The sequence below is a fragment of the Oncorhynchus clarkii genome, chromosome 11 (assembly GCF_045791955.1).
Source record: "Oncorhynchus clarkii lewisi isolate Uvic-CL-2024 chromosome 11, UVic_Ocla_1.0, whole genome shotgun sequence".
In the NCBI taxonomy this organism is placed as follows: Eukaryota; Metazoa; Chordata; class Actinopteri; order Salmoniformes; family Salmonidae; genus Oncorhynchus; species Oncorhynchus clarkii.
The window spans coordinates 10,754,230-10,769,747 of NC_092157.1; the positions used below are offsets into that span (position 1 = coordinate 10,754,230).

Below are 15,518 nucleotides of genomic sequence, written 5' to 3' on the forward strand. Positions count from 1 at the left end.
TTTAACACAGCAATCCCAGCTGTTGGTGAAACCTTCGGCCCTGATGTCAGACCCAGGGGCTTGAGATTTAGTGAGGTCAAGAGCTCAAAATCCCTAAACAGTTCAAGAACTTTCACATGCTATTTGGAGAACGGCAAAAAACAAGCAAAAATGACCCCGGCCATTACCACCTTGGCTGATGTAGGTTGCTTCACCTCAGTCCATCTACAAACACATAGCCTATTACCTACACAATTGTGATGTTGTACCCCTGAAAAGGAGGGGGGAAATAGGAGAAATGATTCACACTGACACGTAGCATCAGCGAAGAAACGAAAACATCGGACATTTTTACGACTGTGTTATTTGCGAGTTGATTGGATTGTAATGTCGACCTATAGGGAAGATAGGCTGGAGATGTTCATATTGAAACATACAGTAGCTTATTTTCTTAAGGTCCTGACATGTTTATTAAGTTTGAGAACCACTGTACTAACCTCTCTCTCTGTGTCTGTGTCTCCTACATGCATCGCAGCTTCACCACTGAGCGCCACATCACTGTCTGTCTCAATAGCCTCAGTAGTATTATGAGATATCATTAGCGTATTTCTTGCTCCCGCTGAGGTAGGCTTTGTTTACCTCATCCTTCTAGCTGGCTACAGGGCCTTCAGAAAGTATTCATACCCCTTGATATATTCCACATGTTGTTCAAAATGGATAAAACAAATGTATAATAATCTCTAACCCATCTACACACAATACCCCATAATGACATCACAATACCCCCATAATGACATCACAATACCCCATAATGACATCACAATACCCCATAATGACATCACAATACCCCATAATGACATCACAATACCCCATAATGACATCACAATACCCCCATAATGACATCACAATACCCCATAATGGCATCACAATACCCCATAATGACATCACAATACCCCATAATGACATCACAATACCCCATAATGACAAAGTGAAACATGTTTTTAGACATTTTAGCACATTTATTGAAAATTAAATACAGAAATATCTAATTTACTTAATAAGTATTCACACCCTTTAGCTATGACACTCCAAATTTATCTCAGGTGCATCCAATGTCCTTTGATCATACTTGAGATGTCATGACAACTTGATTGGAGTCCACCTGTGGCCAATTCCATTGTTTGAACATTATTTTTTTTTAAACACACCTGTCTATATAAGGTCCCACAGTTGACAGTGTATGTCAGAGCAGAATCTATACCATGAAGTATAAGGAACTGTCCGTAGTTCTCCAAGATAGACATGTGATGAGGCATATATCTGGGGAAGGGTATAAAACCATTTCTAGAGTGTTTAAAGTTTCTAAGAGCAAGGTGTCTGCATCATTGGGAAACGGAAAATATGGAACTACCCAGACTGCCTAGAGCTGTCCGTCCGACTAACTGAGCACGTAGGCAAGAATGACCTTGGTCAAGGAGTTGACCAATAACCCAATGACCACTCTGACAGTTTCTATAGCGGCATGTGAAAGATTCTGTGGTCTGATAAGACAAACTTTTAACTCTTTAGTCTGAATGCAAAACGCTGTCTGGAGAAAACCAGGCACAGCTCATCACCCGTCTAACACCATGGTGGTGGCAGCATCACACTATGAGGACGCTTTTCAGCAGCAGGGACTGGGAGACTGGTAACAATAGGGGGAACAACGAACGGAGCCAAATACAGGCAAATCCTTGACGAGAACCTGCTTCAGAGTGCAAACGACCTCAGACTGGGGGAGAAGATTTACGTTCCAGCAGGACAATGACCCCAAACATACAGCCAAAGAAACGCTGGAATGGCTTCAGAACAAGAATATGAAAGTCCTTGAGTGGCCCAGCCAAAGCCCAGACCTGAATCCTAATGAAAATATGTGGAAAGAGTTGAAGATGGCTATTCCCCACCACTCCCCATCTAACTTCAGCTTGAGAAAATCTGCAAGGAAGAAAATCCTCAAATCCAGATGTGCACAGCTGATACAGACAAACCCAAGACAACTCACAGCTGATACAGACAAACCCAAGACAACTCACAGCTGATACAGACAAACCCAAGACAACTCACAGCTGATACAGACAAACCCAAGACAACTCACAGCTGATACAGACAAACCCAAGACAACTCACAGCTGATACAGACATACCCAAGACAACTCACAGCTGATACAGACAAACCCAAGACAACTCACAGCTGATACAGACAAACCCAAGACAACTCACAGCTGATACAGACAAACCCAAGACAACTCACAGCTGATACAGACAAACCCAAGACAACTCACAGCTGATACAGACAAACCCAAGACAACTCACAGCTGATACAGACATACCCAAGACAACTCACAGCTGATACAGACAAACCCAAGACAACTCACAGCTGATACAGACATACCCAAGACAACTCACAGCTGATACAGACAAACCCAAGACAACTCACAGCTGATACAGACAAACCCAAGACAACTCACAGCTGATACAGACAAACCCAAGACAACTCACAGCTGATACAGACATACCCAAGACAACTCACAGCTGATACAGACATACCCAAGACAACTCACAGCTGATACAGACAAACCCAAGACAACTCACAGCTGATACAGACAAACCCAAGACAACTCACAGCTGATACAGACAAACCCAAGACAACTCACAGCTGATACAGACAAACCCAAGACAACTCACAGCTGATACAGACAAACCCAAGACAACTCACAGCTGATACAGACAAACCCAAGACAACTCACAGCTGATACAGACAAACCCAAGACAACTCACAGCTGATACAGACATACCCAAGACAACTCACAGCTGATACAGACATACCCAAGACAACTCACAGCTGATACAGACAAACCCAAGACAACTCACAGCTGATACAGACAAACCCAAGACAACTCACAGCTGATACAGACAAACCCAAGACAACTCACAGCTGTAGTCACCACCAAAGGTGCTTCTACAAAATATTGACTCAGGGGTGTGAATACCTATGTAAATGAGATATTTCTGCATTTCATGTACAAACATTTATAAAAACAGTGTAGATGGGTAAGAATAAATGCATATTTAATCCATTTAGAATTTAGGCTGTAACACAACAAAATGTGGAATAAACCAAGGGGTATGAATACTTTCTGAAGGCACTGTAAGTAATACTAGCCAGAGCCCATCAACATTACTGCAATAGAAGTCTCTGCCAGCAGATAGCCACCTGACTGACAGACATATCTAGAAGCGACTATTTACCAGCTGTGCAGTCATTCTCCAAAAGCCAGGTTTGGTTTGTTTGGGGGATGTCTGTAGACATGGCAGGAATCCCAGGACGGTTTTAAAATGGCCTTTTGTCCACCATCTCGCAAACACACTGTCAGCCCCATCTCAAGTTGCTTAATGCAAGCTGGGGCGGTTTGTTTCACAGCTCAGACTCTCGTTCTGTGCGGCGAGAGGGCGGAGCTAGCCAGCTGAGAGGGTGGTGAACGTGCTGCTAAAAAGGCCAATCCGGGGGACGCAGCCAAACATAATGAACAAACCCCTGTTCATGTTTCCACTCGTTTGTAAAGAGGCAGGAGCTATTAGGACTCAGTCAGATCGATAATAGAAGGGTTCTAAGCATTGATCAATGCTGGGAGCAATATGTACATGTGACCCATCATTTATTTTCTTTATTGTCTACTAAATATATTTTTTATAATGTTATGTATTTTTTCAAATTAGAAAAGAAAGTACAGCGGTCCGGACCTTGGTATCCGGACCTTGGTGTCCTCATATGTAGCAACGGCCATGGTCAGACCTCCAGTGTGAATGACAAGTCAAAAGACCCAAAATCAATGAGCAAGTCGGGCTACTTATTCTTACCCTGTTAAGCATCATCATTGAGACCGCTGACACCAATTGTTCGCTTGACTTGGAACAATATTCTTTCAGTCAATGATATAAAATCCCAGAGACAGCAGAAGGACCAATATCGACTCAGGAGATGAGCTTTTCATCATGGCCGAGTACATCGACAGAAGAGAAGAGCTTTTCATCATGGCCGAGTAGATCGACAGAAGAGAAGAGCTTTTCATCATGGCCGAGTACATCGATAGAAGAGAAGAGCTTTTCATCATGGCCGAGTACATCGATAGAAGAGAAGAGCTTTTCATCATGGCCGAGTACATCGATAGAAGAGAAGAGCTTTTCATCATGGCCGAGTACATCGATAGAAGAGCTTTTCATCATGGCCGAGTACATCGATAGAAGAGAAGAGCTTTTCATCATGGCCGAGTACATCGATAGAAGAGAAGAGCTTTTCATCATGGTCGAGTACATCGATAGAAGAAAAGAGCTTTTCATCATGGCCGAGTACATCGATAGAAGAGAAGAGCTTTTCATCATGGTCGAGTACATCGATAGAAGAGAAGAGCTTTTCATCATGGTCGAGTACATCAATAGAAGAGCTTTTCATCATGGTCGAGTACATCGATAGAAGAAAAGAGCTTTTCATCATGGCCGAGTACATCGATAGAAGAGAAGAGCTTTTCATCATGGCCGAGTACATCGATAGAAGAGAAGAGCTTTTCATCATGGCCGAGTACATCGATAGAAGAGAAGAGCTTTTCATCATGGCCGAGTACATCGATAGAAGAGCTTTTCAATCATGGCCGAGTACATCGATAGAAGAGAAGAGCTTTTCATCATGGCCGAGTACATCAATAGAAGAGCTTTTCATCATGGCCGAGTACATCAATAGAAGAGCTTTTCATCATGGCCGAGTACATCAATAGAAGAGCTTTTAAGGTCCAAAAACGGCAGACATGGTCAATGAACACTCATCACACAGTGTATGATAAGGACCTCCACTGAGTTAGCTGAGAGCACCTACCCACTGGGCACATTTGTCAGTTCAATGTTCACTTTTGATAAAGATTTGATAAGACTTAAAACTGAGTCAAATTATTGTTGCTCTTTGGTTTGATGCTGGGGGGGTGGAAAAAGGTCTGTTGATGAGCATTTCGTTTTCCATTAGTAGCCGAAATGTGTAAAACATGAACCCCTCCCTCCGCAACTGGATACTGACTTCCTGACGGGTTGCCCCCAGGTGAGGGTAGGCAACAACACATCCGCCACGCTGACCCTCAACACGGGGGCCCCTCAGGGGTGCGTGCTTAGTCCCCTCATGTACTCCCTGCTCACTCACGACTGCACGGCGCACACGACTCCAACACCATCACTACGTTTGTTGACTACTCAACGATGATTGGCCTGATCACCGACGACAATGAGACAGCCTATAGGGAGAAGGTCAGAGACCTGGCAGTGTGGTGACAGGACAACAACCTCTCCCACGATGTCAGCAAGACAAAGGAGCTGATCGTGGACTACAGGAAAAGAAGGGCCGAGCACACCCCTTCCACATCGACTGGGGTGTAGTGGAACGGGTCGAGAACTTCCAGTAAGGAGTTATCATGGTTCACACACATGGAACATGATAATATAGAGGTCCCTACCATCCAGGATCTCTATACAAGCCAGTGTCAGAGGAAGGCCCCTTAAAATTGTCAGACTCCAGCCAACCAAGTCGTAGACTGTTCTCTCTACTACTGCATAGGAAGTAGACTGTTCTCTCTGCTACTGCTACTGCACAGGAAGTGGGACCGATGCACCAAGTCCAGAACCAACTAAATAATTAGTTAAATAGTTAACCAAGACTATCAGGACTATCTGCATTGACATTTTTTGCACAAATTATTTTAACTCATCACATACGCTGCTGATACTGTTTATTATCTAGCCTGTTGCCTAGTAACTTTTTCCCTACCTACAGTATATGTACATATCTACCTCAATTACCTCGTGCCCCTGCACATCGACTCGGTACTGGTACCCCGTGTATATAACCAATTTATTGTTACTCGTTTTGTATTTATTCTTTGTTATTATTTTCCTATTCGTCTCTCTGCGTTGTGGGGAAGGGCCCATCAGTAAGCATTTCACTGTTAGTCTACACCTGTTGTTTACGTAGACAGGTCCCCCTAAACATGTAATTTTATCCAGAATGATCACAAAGGCTAAACTGATACTATATCAGCACTCTTACACTGAGACCCTTTGTGAATATGGCCCTTACCTCTATTCATTGCAGTTTAGTTCACCTTTTTAAATGGACTCATCGATGCAACATGCATATAGCCCCGAGTCCAGGGTGAGAGTCGACTTTCAGTGTACAATAGTCACTAGTAGATCTATGATTCGTTGAGTAGACCAGTGTATTGTGAATGGAATCCACTTCTGATCTTGTCTAGTGTGAGATGTGGCAGATTTTATAATATCAAACAACACGTGGAGGCCTTCTCTGGGTGCTGCTGGTGCCGACTGTCATCATTTCTGAGTGTTAGTGTGTGTGTCTGTGTCTGTGTCTGTGTGTGTGTGTGTGTGTGTGTGTGTGTGTGTGTGTGTGTATGTGTTTGAAAGCTAAGATGACAGGAGAGATGAGGGAGTTGGTTTGTGCATAGCTTTGTGCATAGCCCTGCTGGTTCTTCTAACTTTGATGAGGGAGAGCGCAGTGCAAGCTGAGATTTTATGTTACAATCTTAAAAAGGAAATAGAACTATTTCATCAGTGTATAACGATCTTGCACTCAGAAGCTCAGGTTACCATTCAGTATATTACTTTACCAAAAGTAATAATTTGAGTACAGAAGGCCTTGCACCAGAGTTGAATTACAAAGAATACAGGCACAAAAGCCCTGACAACCTTAACAGCGGTTGTTTTCTCCCAATCTACAAGGCAGGGAGCAGGAACACTGAAATAGGCCTAGCCAGGGTATACCAGTGTAATATTTACATCATGCTGAACCGGCACTTTGACAGCACTTGAGCATTCAGAATCATCCCATAGGTTTTGCTACATTAAAAATGTCTGTTCAGTCATTCAAGTAATGGAGCGCTTTATGACTTACTGCTGGGAAAGAAGACTAAGTCTGATTTATACCTGCAGATAAATAAGGATTACAGGAAAACACTGTTCTGGGAGAAAAAGAGAGAGAAAGAGAGAGAGAGAGAGAGACAGAGAGAGAGAGAAAGCGAGAGAGAGATGGTAGGGAATAAGTTACAGGGAAACTGGAGAGAGAGAGAGTGAGAGAGAGAGAGAGAGAGAGAGATGGTAGGGAACAGAGAGAGACAGAGAGAGAGGGAAATATTGGAGAGAGAGAAAGAGAGAGATGGGAGGGAACAAGTTACAGGGTAATATTGCCGAGAGCGAGAGAGAGAGAGAGAGCGAGAGCGAGATCGTTGTGCAGTTGTACCCTACAGTATATCCCACAATTTGTTGACAGGTGACAAGGGCTGACTCCTCAACCAGGTAGTTCATTTTGTGAGTAAATGTAGGAAGTATGTATTTGTACTCACCATGACAGGTCATATACAGCACATCCAGATTCCATCCACAATTCCATTCAGGTTGATCCGGAGTGGTGTGGGGGAGAAAATGGCATAACAACTCAGTAGTCCAACACTCAAAGTGTAACATGTCATAACATGCCAACAACATAACCCAGAGATCAAATATACCAGTAGAATTGTTTGTCAAACAGTTATAATTTAGTCTACGTCAATATTTGTACAGCAGTGCTTATTCCAAGCTGCAACCAGAACACCAATGATTTTGATAGTGTGCACAATAATCAACATTCTAGTCAACATTCTTGCCTGCGCAGAGACTAATATTCTAATCTAATATTTTCTCTACAGTCTACTGCCAAAGACCATTGTGCTGTGGCTGATATTAAAGGGATACTTCAGTATTTTAGCAATGAGGCCCTTTATCTACTTCCCCAGAGTCAGATGAACTTGTGGATACACATTTTATGTATCTGTGCCCATTACGAAGGAAGTTAGAGGTAGTTTCGTAAGCCAACGCTAACTAGCTTTAGCACAATGCCTGGATGGGTAGCCTTGTGGTTAGAGCATTGGACCAGAAATGCTCTGGATCGAATCCCCGAGCTAACAAGGTAAAAATCTGTCATACTGCCCCTGAACAAGGAAGTTAACCCACTGTTCCCTGGGTGACGCAAGATGTGGATGTGGATTAAGGCAGCCCCCCGAACCTCTCTGATTCAGAGGGGATGGGTTAACTGCGGAAGACACATTTCAGTTCAAGGCATTCAGTTGTACAACTGACGAGGTATCCCCTTTCCCCTTTCTAAACATAGATGTCTATGTTTGGGCCAAATCAAGGCTGGTCCAGACCAAAAACCAACGTCTGTGGAAATGGAAATCAAAGACGGTCTGGACAGGACCAAAAAAGACTGCTAGTCTGGACTGGACCAAAAAATGACTGCTAGTCTGGACTGGACCAGAAAAAGACTGCTAGTCTGGACTGGACCAAAAAAGACGGCCAAAAGACCATCTGTCTGGGGTGTAGCCTACCATGTCGGCCTGCAATGGAATGTTATGAATGCCCATCCATGTGGTAGGACCACCGTTTGTAAAACAGGCTGTTGCATTGTCTTAATTAATTAGTCCTAATTCCTGTGACTTAATTAATTTGGCTATTTAAACTCTGAATATCAGCTACCCAACTTTATCAGGAGTTATCCTGAGCCGATTTGCAACGGGAAATGCAGAAGTTTTTTCTTCTTCGCTCATTTTGACAGATACAAACTTGAAAACACTGATCATGACAATTTAGCCAATGGGGTGAAACTCCTGGACAGCAGTTGTGAGTAGCCTGATTATCCATTCCATATGGTCCTATTTAGTTTGACCGGTCCTGTTTATAGGATATGTTGTTTGTTAACATGTCAGCACATTTTTTTTATTTGATTGGGAGCAATGCGGCATACCAGCAGCATACCACCCTGCATACCACTGCTGGCTTGCTTCTGAAGCTAAGCAGGGTTGGTCCTGGTCAGTTCCTGGATGGGAGACCAGATGCTGCTGGAAGTGGTGTTGGAGGGCCAGTAGGAGGCACTCTTTCCTCTGGTCTAAAAAAATATCCCAATGCCCCAGGGCAGTGATTGGGGACACTCCCCTGTGTAGGGTGCTGGCCTTTGGATGGGACGTTAAACAGGTGTCCTGACTCTCTGTGGTCATTAAAGATCCCATGGCACTTATCGTAAGAGTAGTGGTGTTAACCCCAGTGTCCTGGCTAAATTTCCAATCTGGCCCTCAAACCATCAAGGTCACCTAATAATCCCCAGTTTACAATTGGCTCTTTCATCCCCCTCCTCTACCCTGTAACTATTCCCCAGGTTGTTGCTGTAAACGAGAACGTGTTCTCAGTCAACTTACCTGGTAAAATAATGGATAAAAAAATGTAGGTTAGGCTAATTGATCGTAGAAACGTGCATGATGTAAAAAAGGGACTGTCTCATTACATTGCCATACATGTTATCTCCAGCCTGTAGGCTACCGAAAAAGCCACACGCTCTTTCTACCATATACTCTCTGCTACATGATTTATGTTAGATTATTTTGGGGACAGAACGTTGGTGGAGGGCTGCAGCGATAGGTCTCTCCAACAGCACCCTGGAGAGGCGCGCTGGGAATGGACACTAAATATTTTTGACAAAGTGAGCACTGCTTATCACAGGGAGGCATCAGCGCTCACTTAAAAAAAAAAGCCCATATGCCACTGGTTGAGAGACATTGTCGTTGTTTTTGGGCAGAATTATGTGGAGTTTTTTTGTGTTGTTGGTGTGTCTTTGTCAGTTTAGCTGCGCTGCAGAGGTCTATATCGGTCCGCTAATGGCTTTTTACAATACCTTTGGATTCCTCATGTCTAACTCATTGTTGGAAAAGTTTAGTACAAATCGGATGTTGGGTACTAGATTTATTGAGTATTATATGAATCCTATACATTAAAATGGCCAATTTGGGTGCAAACAATTAGCTTAATTTCTCAGCAAAATAATGTTGCAGGAATGCTATCGTATCTTTCTCTAATAACAGAAAGAATTTCAGAACAGCCTGTGATGGTGGGTGTCGAAATCCTGTTGTGCTTTTTGAAGTGGAACGACCCAGTAGCCAGTCTATTCTCAAGGCATTAAAGCAAATTATCTGCGACGTTACGCACAGAATACTTTGTATAACCAGCTGTTGACGTCATGGAGACAGGATACGGTCAAATACAGTAGCATATCAATACAATTATCAGTCAAGAGAAAAATTGGCATTTTCCTCGCGTACGGATGTGGGATATTGTTTTATCAACAAGTCATTTTAGCAAATAACGAAATCCGCAATAGGCAATACAGTTACATCGAAAATGGTTTGACTACTTCTAAAATAAAACTGCAACAAAGTACACTTTTAAAACAACAGTCGATCTTCACAGTAAAAACACTACTGTGCAGTGACCAAAACAAAAACGAACAGATGTTACTCTCATTCATATACTGAAGTCCGTCCCGAATAAAACAAGTATAGGGACACTTCATTTGTAAAGATATGTTTACCTGATTCCTATAGATGTACTGTCCTTTCCAGCCCTCTGATACGATCCTCTAAGATAAATAGCGTTATTTCTGAAACGTCTGATTGGCGGGACGACGTAAATCCAGTCCAGGACAGTGTAGAGCGCCTCTCACACCTGCACAACAGTCCTCTCGCTGTCCACTAACAGTCGACGCTACAACCGAACCCATCGCTCCTCACAGACACGCCCCTCTATTGCGCAAATGGTCATCTTCCACACAAGCCATTCCCAGCAAGAGAAGTCACACCCATTCTGGGCAAAGCCTCTTTCCATAACGGGATAGGTCAATCCTCATAGGTCAATGTTACTGTCAGTTAAAATATTAATCACATATGTGGGCTGGCTGTTGGCTCTCCCATCCAGTGGCTTTAATTGAGTGAGATAAATGCTGCTTACTGTCCCTCTGAGCTAGCCTAATGCTGCTACTGTCCCTCTGAGCTAGCCTAATGCTGATACTGTCCCTCTGAGCTAGCCTAATGCTGCTACTGTCCCTCTGAGCTAGCCTAATGCTGATACTGTCCCTCTGAGCTAGCCTAATGCTGCTACTGTCCCTCTGAGCTAGCCTAATGCTGATACTGTCCCTCTGAGCTAGCCTAATGCTGATACTGTCCCTCTGAGCTAGCCTACTGCTGCTACTGTCCCTCTGAGCTAGCCTACTGTAGTCAGAAAAATGTCACTGCTGCTTCTTTCTGCCTAATGCAATGGCTGGAAGGATAGTCTCTGTAATGGCTATTATAATGGGGGTGCATGCACCAATGAATAACTAACCCAAGATAGTAGGCCAGCTGGTTTATTGCATGGCAAATGTCTATTTCAGTCTCTATCTCTGATTGTATAGTCTTCCAATGGGACATAATCAGATTAGACCCTATCTCTGAATGTCAATCATCATTGGAGAAGGCACACAGAAGTACTGATTTCTGATGAGTTTACGGCTTGATTTTCAGCCACTGATTTAGAGGGAAATTCAGAGGCAAAATGCTGGGAGTTGATAAAAAATATGTTTAGGCTATTAACAGACCAACTTGCTCTGGGTATGATAATATATTGGCCATATACCACAAACTCCCAAGGTGCCTTATTGCTATTATAAACTGGTTACCAATGTTACCACGGCTGTCAGCCAATCAGCATTCAGGGCTCGAACCACCCACTTAATAATTCCCTTTAGACAATTAGAATGTGATGAGAATTACAAAGGCTGTCACCAGGACACATACTGTCAGTAGGCTACATCTTCTTAGTACACCTCAGACCACACTCATCTTTACCCGCATCCCTTTGAAGGGTGTGTTCCAACTTTCGTATGAATTATTGAAAGTAAATCTGTCACCTGGAATAAATTGATGCCTCTCGGCCCCTTCCCACAGCACAGATGTGGTCTGCAAAAGACAAGAGAGAGATTTAATCTCTCGAGGTACAAAACTTCTCCCGTCATGTGGGGCCTAGATACAATGTGATGCAACTTTATTAATCCAATGAAACAGTGATGTGATCTCTGGAAAGTAATTATTTATATGACGGATCACTACAGTAGCCATTATAGCCTGACCTGAAATGTCAGTCCAGTATACTCTTTTATTAGGACGTACCACAAGGAGTTCTGGTATATAAATGGCTGTAGTGTGACAAATGAAATCAGTGTTGTAACAGAAGATAGATTCAGCCGGTATAAATCATGTGCGGTCATTTTGCAGTCACATACTCATTGGAGCACATTGTGCTTCACTGCCATTGCTTCTTACAGACTCGCACTATGGTGTGAAGTGTAATACTGGCTTCATGTGGCTACGATTGGAAGTGCAACTGCAAACAACTTTTCACACAGACAATTCTGATTTATATTTATGAATTATATACATGTGGCCTCCTATAGAACAAAAGACAGATCTTCAATAACATTGACACCAGTTTAATAGATCATTAAGCAGCATACCATCCTGCATCCCACTGCTGGCTTGCCTCTAAAGCTAAGCATGATTGGTCCTGGATGGGAGACCAGATGCTGCTGAAAGTGGTGTTGGAAGGCCAGTAAGAGGCACTATTTCCTCTGATAATTATTATTTTTATCCCAAGGCAGTGATTGGGGACATTGCCCTGTGTAAGTTGCTATCTTTAAGATGGGACTTTTAACAGGTGTCCTGACTCTCTGTGGTCACTAAAGATCCCATGGCACTTATTGTAAGAGTAGTGGTGTTAACCCCGGGGTCCTGGCTAAATTCACAATCTGGCCCTCATACCATCATTGCCACCTAATCGTCCCCAGCTTCCAATTGGTTCATTCCTCTGCCCTGTAACTATTCCCCAGGTTGCTGGTGTAAATGAGAAAGTGTTCTTAGTCAACTTACCTGGTAAAATAAGGGATATAAAGAGCATATCACAAGAAAATATTAGTCAAGCTGAAAGTAAGTAAAGGAAAAATAAAGATGTCTTACAAGTGCTATACAAGTATTTGATACACTTCTGGTTTCGCAGGTTGTCCTACTTACAAAGCATGTCTGTCAATTTTATCACAGGTACACTTTTTTTTATTATTAATTTTTTTACCTTTATTTAACCAGGCAAGTCAGTTAAGAACAAATTCTTATTTTCAATGACGGCCTGTTCAGGGGCAGAACAACAGATTTGTACCTTGTCAGCTCGGGGGTTTGAACTTGCAACCCTCCGAGTCCAACGCTCTAACCACTAGGCTACCCTGCCGCCCCACTTCAACTGTGAGAGACGGAATCTAAAACAAACATCTAGAAAATCACATTGTATGATTTTTAAGTAAATGATTTGCATTTTATTGCATGACATAAGAATTTGATCACCTACCAACCAGTAAGAATTCCGGCTCTCACAGACCTGTTAGTTTTTCTTGAAGAATCCCTCCCGTTCTCCACTCATTACCTGTATTAACTGCACCTGTTTGAACTCGTTACCTGTATAAAAGACACCTGTCCACACACTCAATCAAACAGACTCCAACCTCTCCACCATGGTCAGGACCAGAGAGCTGTGTAAGGACATCAGGGATCAAATTGTATACCTGCACAAGGCTGGGATGGGCTACAGGACAATAGGCAAGCAGCTTGGTGAGAAGGCAACAACTGTTGGCGCAATTATTAGAAAATGGAAGATGTTCAAGATGACGGTCAATCACCCTCTGTCTGGGGCTCCATGCAGATCTCACCTCTTGGGGCATCAATGCTCATGAGGAAGGTGAGGGATCAGCCCAGAACTACACGGCAGGACCTGGTCAATGACCTGAAGAGAGCTGGGACCACAGTCTCAAAGAAAACCATTAGTAACACACTACACCATCATGGATTAAAATCCTGCAGTGCACGCAAGGTCCCCCAGCTCAAGCCAACGCATGTCCAGGCCCGTCTGAAGTTTGCCAATGACCATCTGGATGATCCAGAGGAGGAATGGGAGAAGGTCATGTGGTCTGATGAGACAAAAATAGAGCTTTTTGGTCTAAACTCCACTCGCCGTGTTTGGAGGGAGAAGAAGGATTAGTACAACCCCAAGAACACCATCCCAACCGTGAAGCATGGAGGTGGAAACATCATCCTTTGGGGATGTTTTTCTGCAAAGGGGACAGGACGACTGCACCGTATTGAGGGGAGGATGGATGGGGCTATGTATCGCGAGATCTTGGCCAACAACCTCCTTCCCTCAGTAAGAGCATTGAAGATGGGTCGTGGCTGGGTCTTCCAGCATGACAACGACCCAAAACACACAGCCAGGGCAACTAAGGAGTGGCTCCGTAAGAAGCATCTCAAGGTCCTGGAGTGGCCTAGCCAGTTTCCAGACCTGAACCCAATAGAAAATCTTTGGAGGGAGCTGAAAGTCTGTATTGCCCAGCGACAGCCCCGAAACCTGAAGGATCTGGAGAAGGTCTGTATGGAGGAGTGGGCCAAAATCCCTGCTGCAGTGTGTGCAAACCTGGTCAAGAACTACAGGAAACGTATGATCTCTGTAATTGCAAACAAAGGTTTCTGTACCAAATATTAAGTTCTGCTTTTCTGATGTATCAAATACTTATGTCATGCAATAAAATACAAATTAATTACTTAAAAATCATACAATTTTCTGGATTATTGTTTTAGATTCCGTCTCTCACAGTTGAAGTGTACCTATGATACAAATTACAGACCTCTACAAGCTTTGTAAGTAGGAAAACCTGCAAAATCTGCAGTGTATCAAATACTTGTTCTCCGCACTGTACTTAGCATTATAAACTGTGTGGTTCGAGCCCTGAATGCTGATTGGCTGACAGCCGTGGTATATCAGACCATATACCATGGGTATGACAAAACATTTTTTACTGCTCTAATTACATTGGTAATCCGTTTCTAATAGCAATAAGGCACCTCAGGGGTTTGTGGTATATGACCAATATACCATACCTCCTTCAGGTCTTATTGCTTAAGCAAAGTATAGCTTCAATAGTCTTCCCCGTCTCCCTGCATTATTCATTCAAATATAAACCCCTTTGTCTCATCACTGGCTTTTATTCCCAGTTCAGTTTCTCCAATCAGGTTGCACAGAGAGTGAGGCAGCACGTACGCAGCGCTGCCAGGTTCTTTGTCCTGGTCAAAGTGTGGTGTTATACCCATTACAATGCAAAGCTATTCTCTGAGAAACAGCCAATGTGGTGCACCACTGGAGGAGCCCTGCTGCTCAGTGGATAGTGATAGCATCGTGCAGTGGGGAAAATCACCATGAATAAAACATTATTTCTTATTAGTGTGGCTTCTCTTACTATTTTTGTCAAAGTGAGTCAGACAAAGCAATAGCTCTTTTGTGAAACTAGGAGAAAATCCAAACACAGATGTGTCTGAAAGTGTTAGGTAGTATCAACGTTCAAGTTTAAAATGAAACTGTGGCTGTTCTGTCAAAATAAGAGGAATTGAGCTAAGTATTTAGATCTGGGAGGTCTTTCTCTGCTGTGGAGCGACCAGCACATCTGGTCTGTATTCACAAAGTATCTAAGAGTAGTGTCGCTGATCTAGGATCAGGTACTCACTGTCCATTCATTATGATCTAAAA

General features: G+C 43.2%; 1 protein-coding gene across 14 annotated transcripts in view; it reads right to left on the bottom strand.

Annotated features, from left to right (window-relative positions):
- LOC139420190 (band 4.1-like protein 3) overlaps positions 1 to 10,620 on the bottom strand; it is a 129,030-nt gene extending 118,410 nt beyond the window's left edge. For 10 of the 14 annotated variants that reach the window (XM_071170003.1, XM_071170002.1, XM_071169995.1 and 7 more), the window contains exon 1: positions 7,409 to 7,667. The gene's annotated coding sequence lies outside the window, so the exon portion shown is untranslated. Of the gene's footprint in view, positions 1 to 7,408; positions 7,668 to 10,458 lie in introns of those variants that run through there. The other 4 variants (XM_071170004.1, XM_071169999.1, XM_071169996.1 and 1 more) reach the window with 3 other exon arrangements.
- Between the last annotated feature and the right edge of the window lie 4,898 nt (positions 10,621 to 15,518).